The sequence below is a fragment of the Nanorana parkeri genome, unplaced genomic scaffold, assembly GCF_000935625.1.
Source record: "Nanorana parkeri isolate BGI_ZX_2015 unplaced genomic scaffold, ASM93562v1 scaffold329, whole genome shotgun sequence".
Taxonomy (NCBI): domain Eukaryota; kingdom Metazoa; phylum Chordata; class Amphibia; order Anura; family Dicroglossidae; genus Nanorana; species Nanorana parkeri.
In genome coordinates, this window is record NW_017306597.1 from 1,274,185 (window position 1) to 1,287,992 (window position 13,808).

The 13,808-nt window shown below is 43.3% G+C and overlaps 1 protein-coding gene across 2 annotated transcripts in view; it reads left to right on the plus strand.

The window, feature by feature from the left end:
* The first annotated feature begins 1,338 nt into the window (after positions 1-1,338).
* The window catches only part of SH3BP4 (SH3 domain binding protein 4), a 41,964-nt gene continuing 29,494 nt past the window's right edge, over positions 1,339-13,808 (plus strand). The window contains exon 1 of one of the 2 annotated variants that reach the window (XM_018558281.1): positions 1,339-1,431. The gene's annotated coding sequence lies outside the window, so the exon portion shown is untranslated. Of the gene's footprint in view, positions 1,432-8,245; positions 8,305-13,808 lie in introns of those variants that run through there. The other variant, XM_018558282.1, reaches the window with a different exon arrangement.

Genomic DNA, 13,808 nt, shown 5'->3' on the forward strand with positions numbered 1-13,808 from the left:
TTATGGAGATATTATCTGCAACCCGCAGATGCAGCAGTGCCGTCCGTCCGTTTTTCTACTACGGGCGGACGGCAAGAGGTTAAAGAAGACTAGAAATATGCTCTCAGCCCCCAATGTAATAGCAATAAAGTTAAGTGTAAAAAAAAAAGTAAAACAAATTAAAGTTAAATAAAATATATGTAGAAAACACATTTTTAAAGCAATATGAATGTAAACTCATGTTTTGGGTGCGCACGTATTAAAGGAGAACTATGGGGTTAGGGCTTTTCCCCATAGTTCTCCTTAGGGTAACGGGAGGACACAAACTAGCGTCCTCCCGTCACCCTAAGCTCAGTATACCGCGACGCTTAAGCAGATCCCGACAATTATGTCTGGATCCGCCCAGCTGCGTGAGTACCTGACCCCTCCCCGTCCGTTCCGCCAGTCAGCGCTGGAGGATCGGAGCGGGGAGGGGGAATCCAGCCCCTCCCCCTGTCACGGCAGAGAGCTGTGAAAGGATCGAGAAGTGAGCAAACGCCGGTATGTGTCCACTCACTTCCCGATCTACTGAGCCGACCTGTGACAGTCTCATTGTCACAGGTCGGCTAGAACTATAAGGTGAGTGAAAAACACTCACCTCATAGTTCTCCTTTAAGGCCATGATTGTGCCACACATAATGGGTATCTCTGTGCACTTTGGAGTGAAAGCAATAGTTCTAGGACCATTATTTATTGTCACCCCTAAACGGATTGCCTCCACAGGCTTTTACAGCGTTGCCTATGGACAATTTGGTGTACTGAAGTTTGTAGCCATTTCACTGACGCATGCAATTTTGAGGCTCGGCCTGTTTGGTATCTGCTTACTCAGAGTAACCTCATATTTTATATTCTACCCCCAATTGGGCATTTTATTGTGTTTGTGTGCACTAAAATAAATTTAAATGCATTTTTTCCCTGGAAATTTAGGTTTGATAAACGGCTGCATGTGACACAAAAAAAATGCAACTACCAACATTTTATTCTACGGGGGTCCCTGCTTTCAGAAAATATATAATTGGGGGGGCTTTGATCATTTTTCATCAATGTCCTCTTTCACGTATGCAGAAATGTCCCTGGCAGGGAAAGGGTCATTAACCAAATATTGGACGGCTGGCTGTGTATTCCCGGGCCATGTGTGGTTATCAGCTCTGATCTGAATGACTGTAACGTGACCCCGATCCTGCAGATTCCTGGCACAGCCACCAGATTATCATCTGCTCTGCAGGAGTTAATAAAGATGAGAGTCTCCCCCACACCTCCTCCTCGCTCTAGCCCCGCCCCCTGGGCCGGTCACACACGATGCTCCTCCTCTGAAAGCTGCCAGGACGGAGCAGTAAGCTTGTGTAGAGCGAGTAGAGGGAGCGATGGGGCTGCTGTGACCCGGGGTGACAGATGAGCATGCCATACACAGAGGTGAGCGATCCGCATTCATCCAAATCACATGGCTGTCATCCTGCATACACTCCAAGTTACTTTGCCATTCTTTAGTCTGGATGCTGTGCACGCATTGGTCTTAATGCCTGCTTGTCGGGAACACAAGCTCATGTTTGTTCCCGTGCTTGTCATAGGAGATCTCTAATTGCCCCTCTCAGGAGTATTACAGTGCCGAGTCTAGATCTGAGTGCTGCAGTCAGCCTAGTGTATGGGAAGGAGTCACTGATGGGAAGCTAGTACAAGTACCCCATTCCCCTCCGAAAATGAGATGGTTGTGTTTTTACTTAAAAGGGTTTTCCACTTTTATTGGGAGTGAGAGCAGCTCTTTTGTCTGAGGGCTCAGGCAGAGTAACAGAGTAAGCCTGCAGTCACTCCTGAGCATCGTCTTGTGTTTCCTGAAGCGTGACAATGTTCAACATGAAGAATCCCATTATTTGTAGCGGTGCCTGTTCACACCTGAGCTTTGAGTCGCCTGGACCTTGGAAAAGTACATGAGCTTCTTTTTAGGAAGATTTGTGAATTTTTGTCCCCATTGGAGCGGAACGGTTTTCATATGATTTTGTGTCAAACAGTGTGCTGCTGTAGAGAGAGAGAGCCTAGAATATAAGAGGGAATGTATGAGAGAGAGCCTAGACTATAAGAGGGAATGTATGTGTGAGAGAGAGCCTAGACTATAAGAGGGAATGTATGTGTGAGAGAGAGAGAGAGAGCCTAGACTATAAGAGGGAATGTATGTGAGAGAGAGCCTAGACTATAAGAGGGAATGTATGTGAGAGAGAGAGAGCCTAGACTATAAGAGGGAATGTATGTGAGAGAGAGAGAGAGCCTAGACTATAAGAGGGAATGTATGTGAGAGAGAGAGAGCCTAGACTATAAGAGGGAATGTATGTGAGAGAGAGAGAGAGCCTAGACTATAAGAGGGAATGTATGTGAGAGAGAGAGAGCCTAGACTATAAGAGGGAATGTATGTGAGAGAGAGAGAGAGAGCCTAGACTATAAGAGGGAATGTATGTGAGAGAGAGAGAGAGAGCCTAGACTATAAGAGGGAATGTATGTGAGAGAGAGAGAGAGCCTAGACTATAAGAGGGAATGTATGTGAGAGAGAGAGAGCCTAGACTATAAGAGGGAATGTATGTGAGAGAGAGAGAGAGTAGACTATAAGAGGGAATGTATGTGAGAGAGAGAGAGAGTAGACTATAAGAGGGAATGTATGTGAGAGAGAGAGAGCCTAGACTATAAGAGGGAATGTATGTGAGAGAGAGAGAGCCTAGACTATAAGAGGGAATGTATGTGAGAGAGAGAGAGCCTAGACTATAAGAGGGAATGTATGTGAGAGAGAGAGAGCCTAGACTATAAGAGGGAATGTATGTGAGAGAGAGAGAGCCTAGACTATAAGAGGGAATGTATGTGAGAGAGAGAGAGCCTAGACTATAAGAGGGAATGTATGTGAGAGAGAGAGAGCCTAGACTATAAGAGGGAATGTATGTGAGAGAGAGAGAGCCTAGACTATAAGAGGGAATGTATGTGAGAGAGAGAGAGCCTAGACTATAAGAGGGAATGTATGTGAGAGAGAGAGAGCCTAGACTATAAGAGGGAATGTATGTGAGAGAGAGAGAGCCTAGACTATAAGAGGGAATGTATGTGAGAGAGAGAGAGCCTAGACTATAAGAGGGAATGTATGTGAGAGAGAGAGAGCCTAGACTATAAGAGGGAATGTATGTGAGAGAGAGAGAGCCTAGACTATAAGAGGGAATGTATGTGAGAGAGAGAGAGCCTAGACTATAAGAGGGAATGTATGTGAGAGAGAGAGAGCCTAGACTATAAGAGGGAATGTATGTGAGAGAGAGAGAGCCTAGACTATAAGAGGGAATGTATGTGAGAGAGAGAGAGCCTAGACTATAAGAGGGAATGTATGTGAGAGAGAGAGAGCCTAGACTATAAGAGGGAATGTATGTGAGAGAGAGAGAGCCTAGACTATAAGAGGGAATGTATGTGAGAGAGAGAGAGCCTAGACTATAAGAGGGAATGTATGTGAGAGAGAGAGAGAGCCTAGACTATAAGAGGGAATGTATGTGAGAGAGAGAGAGAGAGAGCCTAGACTATAAGAGGGAATGTATGTGAGAGAGAGAGAGAGAGCCTAGACTATAAGAGGGAATGTATGTGAGAGAGAGAGAGAGAGGGCCTAGACTATAAGAGGGAATGTATGTATGTGTGAGAGAGAGCCTAGACTATAAGAGGGAATGTATGAGAGAGAGCCTAGGCTATAAGAGGGAATGTATGAGAGAGAGCCTAGGCTATAAGAGGGAATGTATGAGAGAGAGAGCTATTATAGTGTATGAGAAACAGACTAGACTATAACAGTTAATGTAGGAGAGAGTGCCTAGACTATAAGAGTTATGTATGAGAGAGAGAGAACCTAGACTATAAGAGGGAATGTATGAGAGAGAGAGCTATTATAGTGTATGAGAAACAGACTAGACTATAACAGTTAATGTAGGAGAGAGCGCCTAGACTATAAGAGTTATGTATGAGAGAGAGCCGTTATAATGTAAGAGAGAGACATTATAATGTATGAGAAACTGCATAGACTAGAAGCGTTAATGTATGAGAGAGAGCCACTAATAGGAAGCTGGTAGAAGTACCCATGCATCTACAAACATTAGATGGTTGTGCAATACTTAGTGACACTATGATCAGGAGTTTTATAAATACATACAAGTACCTGAACTAGGGCTGCAACAACTAATCGACATAATCGATTATAATCGATTATTGAAAAAGTTGTCAATTTTTTCAATAATCGATTAATCGGCTTCCGATCAGTTGGCCCTGTTCACAGCTCCACACGCTGTGCGCCGCACCTCCTCCCCACCTCACGCTCGCCGCTGCCAGACCCGCTCGCATCCACGCTCCACACGCCGCACCTCCTCCCCGCCTCACATTTCCTGCCCATCCACGATCGGCAAGGCACGCGGGGAGATGTAGTAAGGAGGAGCAGGGGTGGGGGGATGACAGCAGCTGATAGACAGGTCCAATCTCAGAAGCAAGTTGCTGGAAGACTGCTCAGGTAAGCCTGCACTTTCCCACACATGGTGCTCTATAATGTATTGCTGGGATTTGTATTTCTCTATAGCTGATGGTACATTGTACTGTACATTATACATAGGAATACAAATACCAGCAATGCATTATACACTGTATGTATAATGTATTGCTGGGATTTGTTGTACTCCTCTATAGCTGGTGATATTCTGCATTGCGCTGTATAGAGGACTACAAGTCCCAGCAATAATACATTATACAGCGCAATGCGGAATACCACCAGCTATAGAGGACTACAACAAATCCCAGCAATAGTACATTATAAAGTGGTACAATGCTAAATACCACCAGCTATAGAGGACTACAAAACCCAGCAATAGTACATTATACAGCGCAATGCAGAATGCCGCCAGCTATTATGTACTATTGCTGGGATTTGTTGTATTCCTCTATAGCTGGCGGTATTCTGCATTGCGCTGTATAATGTGCTTTTGCTGGGTTTTGTAGTCCTCTATAGCCGGTGCCATTCTGCATTCATTGCTGTATAATTTTACACTTTCCATTTCACTATATTGCACACCACACTATCTTTTTTTCTTTTTTACTTCCACCGCTCCAAGCTTGCTCCTGTGATGGACTACAACCTCAATACAAACTAGTAGTCCTATCACTGGAGCCATTTTTTAAACTTTATTTGATTGTTTATCCGATTAACCGATTAATCGAACTTAATAATCGGCTAACTAATCGATTTTGAAAATAATCGTTAGCTGCAGCTCTAACCTGAACTATTAACAGAAATGTATCTTATCTGTGTATCACTCAGCTGTAGAGCCTCAAATCATCTCTGAATTGGAGCTGGCACTGTCTTTCCTTCTGGAGGGGGCTACTTTTGTTCCACGTGGTGCCTGTGTGTTGTAAGGTAGTCACCGCTCCAAGCTCACTCCCGTGATGAACTACAATCTCATCTTTAGTTTACTAATTTGTTTTGAGATTGTAGTCTATCACAGGAGTGAGCTTGGAGCGGTGACTACGTTACAACACACACAGGGACCATGGGGAACAATAGTAGCCCCCCCCCCCCTCCAGAAGGAAGGACAGTGTCTGCACCAAACCAGAGATGATTTGAGGATCTATAGCTGAGTGATACACAAATAAGATACAATTTTGTTAATAGTTAAGGTATGTGAATGTATTTTTAAGATTTTAACACCTGAATATAGGGCCACTTTAATGTATGGGAAAGAGCCACTAATAGGAAGCTAGTAGAAATACTCATGTAGGTCTTGTTGGTGCGCCACTTCTATTTTTGCTTAGGGCTCATGCACACTGGGATGTTCCAGAGCAAATCGAACTGTATTTTCATATAGTGTACAATACGCCTGTACTTGCGGTGCCTGGGAGCTGCAGCTGCTGTCGTTTTCTGTCCATAGCGATGTATGGACAGAATACACTGCTCAGGTGTATGCCTGTGAATGCCAGTACCGGCATGAGTTTTCAAACACATTCGGAAACTTGCCCCATGCAAATGTCAGTACCGGCATTTATGGATGTACACCTTTTTGGTAGAGCGTTTTCTGTTCATACATTGCTATGGACCGAAAACCACAACAACTGTCGCTCCCGAGTACTGCAAATACAGGTATATTTTACACCGTATGGCAATGTGCCTGTACTTGCTCTGAAATATGCCCATGTGCATGAGCCCTCAGCTTAGGTTCACGCATTGCAAAGGTGCTGCCGGGTGTGTTGTGGTGCGCTGCGGTGGGCAGCCCATTGCGTTACCATGCGATGTGGTGTGATGCAATGCACATACAATGGCTCAGTGTGTTGTGGTGCCATAAAGAAACGATGGCACCGCAGTGCACCTAACATTGAAACACGCAATGCGGGATCATGTGCGTCATCGCTCAAGTGTGCACAGAGCTTTAGGGTCGCCATACAATCTCTGTACAATCAACTTTAGATCTACCAAATTTATGTTATAGTAGGACCTACCTATTCTATCCAGCCAGTCTGTATCCAATCAAACAGGCCCTTGCATTAAATATTTGTTGGTAAATTTAACCAGTTGACATCCGCGGTGTTAAACCCCCTTCCCATCCAGGCCATTTTTCAGTATTCAGCGCTGCGGTACTTTATTGCACAATCATATTGAACTTTACAGTGCTAAACCCCTGTTGTTGGAAACTCATTCAAATCAACATCTGAGTTTTATATAATATCCAAGTGCAGAGTAACTATGCTTACTCAGAGCTCCATCAAGATTCTCAGAGACAGCCGACTGTCAGAGGAAGCCCCAGGTTCAACACCAATAACATAAACAACAAAGGTGCGTGTTTGTTTTTGTTTGCTTTGGTGCCTGTTCAGTATTCTCAGCCTGTGTACAATATATGGATTCACAGGAAAAAGAAGTCGGCTATGTGTATTACGATGAGTTCTAAAAACGTTTACCTATTCATCTGTCAGAGCTCAATGTCTATGAATCAAGTGTTATTTCAACGTGATGTTTGTGACTTGTATCTCAGAGCTCCATGTAAGTTGACGTCAACCATTGTCTGATGACACCCCTAAGGCACTTGTGTAAGAAAGAATGTTCCATATTGCCTGGGGCAACCAATTGGATTTATTTCCATCTTTGCCCGTTGGGGCTAATTGGTTGCCAAGAGTAGGAAGAAATGTTCGTATTGGCACACTCTTTTCATACAAAAGCTTCTGGAACTTGTGTCAAGATCCGGTAAGCTCACGTCATTGGAATGTTCTCCTGATTCCTCCCATATGCTGACACCTTGGAGCTGAAAAGTGATTGTAACCCTGCTTGTACTGGGTGACCACAGAACAGCATGTTCTCTACGTTCCCAAAAAAACAAATTGTAAGTTTAGAATCGTCGACTTCTCCATAAGGATTGCAGTCAGATGCTGCTTGATACATGACCATTATTCACCTGCATGTGCACACATCTGGATAGTTTATAGTAAATATCCGAGGCTCGTTTTTTAGCCAGTCATCTGACACCGGGGCATGCTAATGACCCTTCCTGCAAGCGGCTAAAATTAGCTGTTCTCAGTAAATGTTTACTCCCAATGCTCTTTCCTTACATTAAATTCCAACTCCGCAGTACAGGAGCAAGGGTTTGCATTAATTCCATTCTCCAGGTGCTGTCAGGATTAATCTGGTTGCAGTTGGTTGCCCTGTGTATTGCAATTTGTGTGTTATTTTGGGGGTGCTATATAAGTAGTTGGTGGCTGTCGGTTGTAGTACGTGTCTGCTAGCTGAGACGCTCTCTCTTGACTGTGTCAGGTTACTTGGCTGCAGCTTTCAATTCTGGTCCATGCTATTATCATATTGTTTAACATAACCAGATTAACAGTTCCTGCAATTTTATGGTAATCCGTTTTTATCTTTTTATCTTTTACAAGCGTGTCATTAGTTGGTTGTAAAAGTTGTTCATCCGAGCCATAAAGCCAAGGCGTTCTGCTTACCACTGCTGGGAATGAATTTCCTCCCCTTTACAGCGCTCATTTCCTAAACCCGCAGGACGCGTTAAACATGGAGGTTCCAGGGGATATATGTTCCATGCCGCACCTGCGCTCGGCTTACAGGTTTTATTACAAGGTATTAGCGATGATCTGACCGTTACATCTGGAACATGAGGACTGGTCTGGTTTTGTGTATGTTTGGTGGTAGGTCAAGTTTTAAGTTGGTGGCTTTTTTTTCCACACGGCTTTCAGCAGCTCTCTGTTTGTGTAAACCTGACTCGCGCAACTGGAAAATGGAGAAAACAAGCGGATGTCAGGACAGCCGCTGAGGTATCCATGGTAATGTGTGTGTGTGTGTGTACAAGGCCCCGGCTCGAAACTGAAGGGCTCTCGGGAGGTTTTCATAAGGGCAAATACTCATTCATTGTCCCAGCGGCTGGAAGACTGTACAATAAGTAGACATGTGACCACCAACAAATTAACTCATTCATTGCAAAAGAGATTTCCAGACAGCGTTACATAATCTGTCACCCGGCGCTGCAAGGAGGAAGTAGCTGGCAAATGTGCTGTAGTACACCTGTCTTGCTTGTACACTGCATTAGAGAAGGTCAGCTTTATTTGTGCTGCTTCTGTCTTGGTAAATAGACTTTTTTTTTTGCCACGTATCAAAGGGTGACATGTAAGCTGGAGCACCTGTGGGAGTGTACTAAGTTAGATACGGATATATTGCTCTTTTAATTCCTCAGCCTTAGAGCGAGTTTAGTTGAATGAATATTTTTTTCCTAGTCGGACAACAGAGACATGCACGTTCATGGGTGTGTGTGTGTACACGAGTCTCTCTGCTGTCATTATAATCATAATAGTTGGCAGCAGCTTGCTTCAGATGGAGCAGCTGGAAGACCCATATGCTTTACTGCAATGATTATAGTCTGCGGGCTGTAGTAGGTTGCCTTTCATCTCCAGAAAATGCCACATACAATTTTTTATATTCTACAGTCCATTGAGCTAATGAGAAAGTGGTTAGCTCACCCAAAAGGGATGTCTCGGTTCTGGACAGATTTTTTTCACATCTCATGTGGAGCCTTCCAGAAAGATCTTTGTACTGGAGATCCCAGCTCTTTGCACTTTGTTATGAGCATTATGATGGCCATGATCTCACTTTCCCTGTTTGAAGTTTACTGAGGATGTCAGTTGTTGAAGAGCTGGGTACTCCGGGAAGGAGATCTCGCTGCTGGAATCCCAAAGTTATACAAGCTGATGGTGGTAGACTGTAGTATATTGATTCCATCTGAGTCCACTCCTAAGGGCAATATCATTTTTTGGGGTGTCCAATCTTTAAATTTTTTTTATTTTTTTTGATTGTTGTTTATGCTCTTGGTACAATATGCTCAGACTCTTCAGACCTGAAGGCTGTAGCTAACCATACACAGTGGGCCTTACCAAGGTTTGGGGATTGAACTGGTTGTCTTATGGCAACAAATCATATTCAAGCCCATCCTTGTTGGTTGATTTGAGCCATAACATATGAACTGTGACCGGTCTTCCATCAGACTATGATGACAACTTGTGTTTTTTTTTTTTTCCTGGTGAAGTGGACACCCAATTTGAAGCATTGGGACTTGTTCTCACAGAACTCATGGGTTGACGTGTATTGCATTGATGTGTATACTTGGCTTGGATTGAGTTTTGAAAGAATCATTTTGAGCTATCATGAATGGCAAACTGAGTTTGCACACTGAAAATTATTTGTGGAAGACTTTAATCCGGTGTACTGCATTGCAACGGTAACAAATGGTATTAAAGAACAATGGATTTTTCCAATGTCCATATCGCAAAAAGATTGACAACACGACGTGGAAATAAGCCTTCTAGAAAGTAGTTGCAATTAGGGATGTACCGACCACTAGTATCAGTGTTGGGGCCGTTACAGGGCACTCATGAAAATGCCCCGATTCTTTGGCCCGATACCGGCCTTTAACGTTTTTAAACCGCATCAGCTGCCTGAGTTCTTGCGCTTGTGGCAACTTCAGGCAGCCTGTGGGGACCTGGCAGTAGCTGTCCTTGGCAGTACCTATCTGGTTCTATATCTCCTCTTCCTCCTTCCCTGTGCAGGCACAGCGATGGACAGCCCGCCACAGCATAGTGCAGCCCTGAAGCCAGCACCTGCCTGTACAACCCACCATTTCAGGCTGGTGTTCTTTCACCCACTTGAACAGCATCACCACTGCCTGAAGAGCCCTGGAGAGATGCCCATGCCGCCCTGGTGAGATCTGTATTTAGCTCTGGTGACCTGTGTATTCAGCTTTGTTGAGATCTGTATTTCGCCCTGGTGAGATCTGTATGCACCCCTTGTGAGAAACTGCCCTAAAATCATTAGTCTGTATTGATTTAGAAAAAAATGTCACATGTCCCTTTTAAGAAAAAAGTATCGGAAATTGGTAATTGCAAGTACCTGAGGGAAAGTACTTGGTTTTGAAAAGTGGTATCGGGACATCACTGGTAGCAATATTAGATTAATTGTTGGGATAGGTCTTTGGTGCTCTTGTTTTGAAGGTCTATATGTACCCAACATTAAAAAAAAAAAAGGAAATTAATTTCAATTTCTTGACATTGTCAACTCTTTTCAGTAAAATCAGACTATCTTCACATTCAAACTGTGTGAATATTTACTTCAATTATCCAATCATGTGGAAAGCAAATGCCTGTTCACTTTGAATACATAATGTGCAGATGTGTGTTAGTTACATGATTGAATTATTGCAATGAATATGCACACAATGGGGTCTATTCACGAAGCTGCCGAAGGATCTGGCCGTAGCTACAATATTTCCAGTGAAGAATCTCAAATGGAGTAAATTGACCAAAAAGTCATAGAACAAGTCAATGTTGAGTCAGGCCTGTTTTTATTTAAAAACAGTACATAGTTCATTTAAAGTACACCTGTGTGAGAGAATAATGTAGGTTGCCATTGCCTTCTGAAGATGTTAATTTCCTGGCTGTCAATCTGTTGGCTGCTTTGGTTTCAATGCTTTCTTTGTCACTAACCTGGGACCAGCATAGAGAAAAGGAATTCAAAACGGAAAGGACATTGCAAATGTGAGGGGGTAATATCTGTAATGCCCATCAGGACTGAGCAGTGTCGGAGCACAGAGCATGTGCAATGGAGTAGGCATCCAAGGTAAACAGAGCTATTGCATACACAATGAGGTGGTGCAGCTTCCGGGTGCTTACAGTGCTACAAGAATAAACCATTTCAATAGCGCCCATATAGCCATGTCGGCTCGAAACTGAACCTAAGGCCATAAGTGGGGAAAGGGCAGGATCAGGGAACATGCTGTTAATGTACACATTGGAACCTTTCAATACAGAGTTTTTTGCTTTTGCATGAAGAAACTCTTCTAAAACTATTAGAGAACCACGGGGCCTGCCATTTCTATGTTCTTCTTCTTAAAGAGGAACTACAGGCAAAAATAATCTTAACTCTTTCAGTGGGGTTTGCCCCGCACCGCAAGGGTTAAGTGCTCATTTATGTCTAGGGACAAAAATAAAGATTTACTCACCTGGACCTTGTTGCATTCGTACCTAGACCAGCACTTAACTCTTGCAGTGACTGGCATGGGAAGGTTACATTAGGGATACATTATAGGGGGGGCAGTGGCTTAAGTTACTCAAGAAAATGTAGCTGGCTGCCATCTTTATGGGCCAACATTTGAATATGAAGAGCAGGGCATTTTTATTTTTTTTATTTTTTTTTTTACAAATACAAAGGGCACAGATTCTTTAAGTATTGCTGATGGATTACAAACACAGACCTCCCATCAGATGCACAACACCCAAGGCAGGTTCTTGTTTTAAATTGGTTCACTTGTCAATATCTTTCATAACCTTTGTAATACGCTAGAATAGGGGCACCCACAATTTTTCGTTCGGAGATCTACTTTTCAAATGACAAGCTCAATGAGATCTACCAACGAAAAAACACCTGCATACTCTCCCCGCTGCATACAGATGGGGAAGAGCAGCCCCACGGCAGGAGGACAGGACATCGCGATCGACCTAATGGGCACCCTTGCACTAGACCAATTGGCATTGAAGAACAATGAATATGAATTAATATTATAATTTTTTTTCAAGTGTTTCTATTTGATTATATAACTTTTCATGTGCCACTTTATTTTTGATTTCCCCTGAACTAAAAAAAAAAAACTCTAGCCCTATTCTAATTCCCAGTAAAAATAAAACTAAAGGCATTGAATTAAACATTGCTATAACCGATGCAGCAATGACACCGATCAGCACCCGCAGGACCCCCTGTGATTATGACCCCTTTCACATGGGTAGTCCAACAAGGTCTGCAGTCAGTTTTTCAGGCGGACCCATCAGATGCCCAATGCTAGTTTATGGGCAGCCGTGTGTAAACAGATGGGAGTTTGTTTACACCTGGTTACCCTCGGCTCCGGCCAGGTCTGGAAAACCAAATATACCAAACCAAACAGAGTTCCGTTTTGATGGACCTGTTCATGCCTGATCCGTTTACATCCGATTCCCCATAGACCAGCATAGGGTTCGGTCACTTCAGTTTTTTTCCTCCATTGCTAGATGGAGGAAGAAATTGGACAGACACGGATGTCACAGCGGTGCATGGATCCCCTCCTGTGCAGCTGTCAGAACTTGGAACTGCAGGAATCGGCATGCGAGGGCTCACAGCTCATGCGTTTCCATAGACTTACATGAGCTGCCTGCATGCTTCTTATTGCAGTTCTGGGTGCATTAAGACCCAACTCTTCACCCCAGGTAAAATGAGGCCTTCAAATCAGAATTGGCAAACATTGTTATTAAATTGCACCTTGGCAATAAGGGGTCAGAATTGCTCCAGCATATGTACAGTTAAATGTTGTCAATAGATGTTCTATGTTGTCCTAATGTGATGTGAGATGAAAATCTATACTATACTTGCAGTATTAGATGACTGTTTGGGTGCTTTACAATTTCCAGACAGATGTGCTTATCTTTGATCATTGAATAGCCCGGCGGTGCCCCACAGCTACAGCCTCTTATCTGGGATCCATTTTCAATCTCCTTCCTAGTTTACAATGTAATTCGCTCACTATTCTGGCATTTCCTTTCTGCTGTGAATCTACTGCATTTAGGCTTTGTTTTTTGTTGCCCAAGATTTGGGGGGAAAACTGGTTTTACGCTTCAATGCAGGTCCAGCATTCAAGTAAATACACTCTTAGGCACTTTCATTATATAGGGTATGTATGTGGGCTATGGTGGTAGCAGAGATTGCTTGGTCACGTCAAGACGTTAGTATGGAGTATTCCGCTTTTGGGTACTGTGGGATTCTGGGAGGGAACGGGTGGATGTACTCTGCTTTTGATGAAAGGATTAGGGCCTATCTCCCTGCCCTCTTAGATCCTCCATCCGCTTGCTGCTTCCGAAGCAAGTTAACTATTTGTTGACTGGTTTAATGATGTCCGTGTGCTCAGTTTGGAAACTGTTTACTAGTAAACCGGGTAGCATATTTAAAAAAAGTTTTGATAATTGCTTACTGCATACTTTTTTTTTCTTCTATCTTTTCTTATGAACTCCCTATGTCTACATAAGAATGCATTGTTAGTTGTTACACATGCAGTTTCATATTGAAACTTCTAGTGAAAAACTGCACCATGTGCTGTCTGTACCCTAAATAGCCACATAACACAACCACACAATAATTATAGAGAAAAAACTACAACCCTTCTTCTGGGGAAATGCGTTTTGTGGGATCTTCATGCTGCTACTGTTATGTACATAATAATGTTATGTATGATCATCACGCTACCTCATCCACA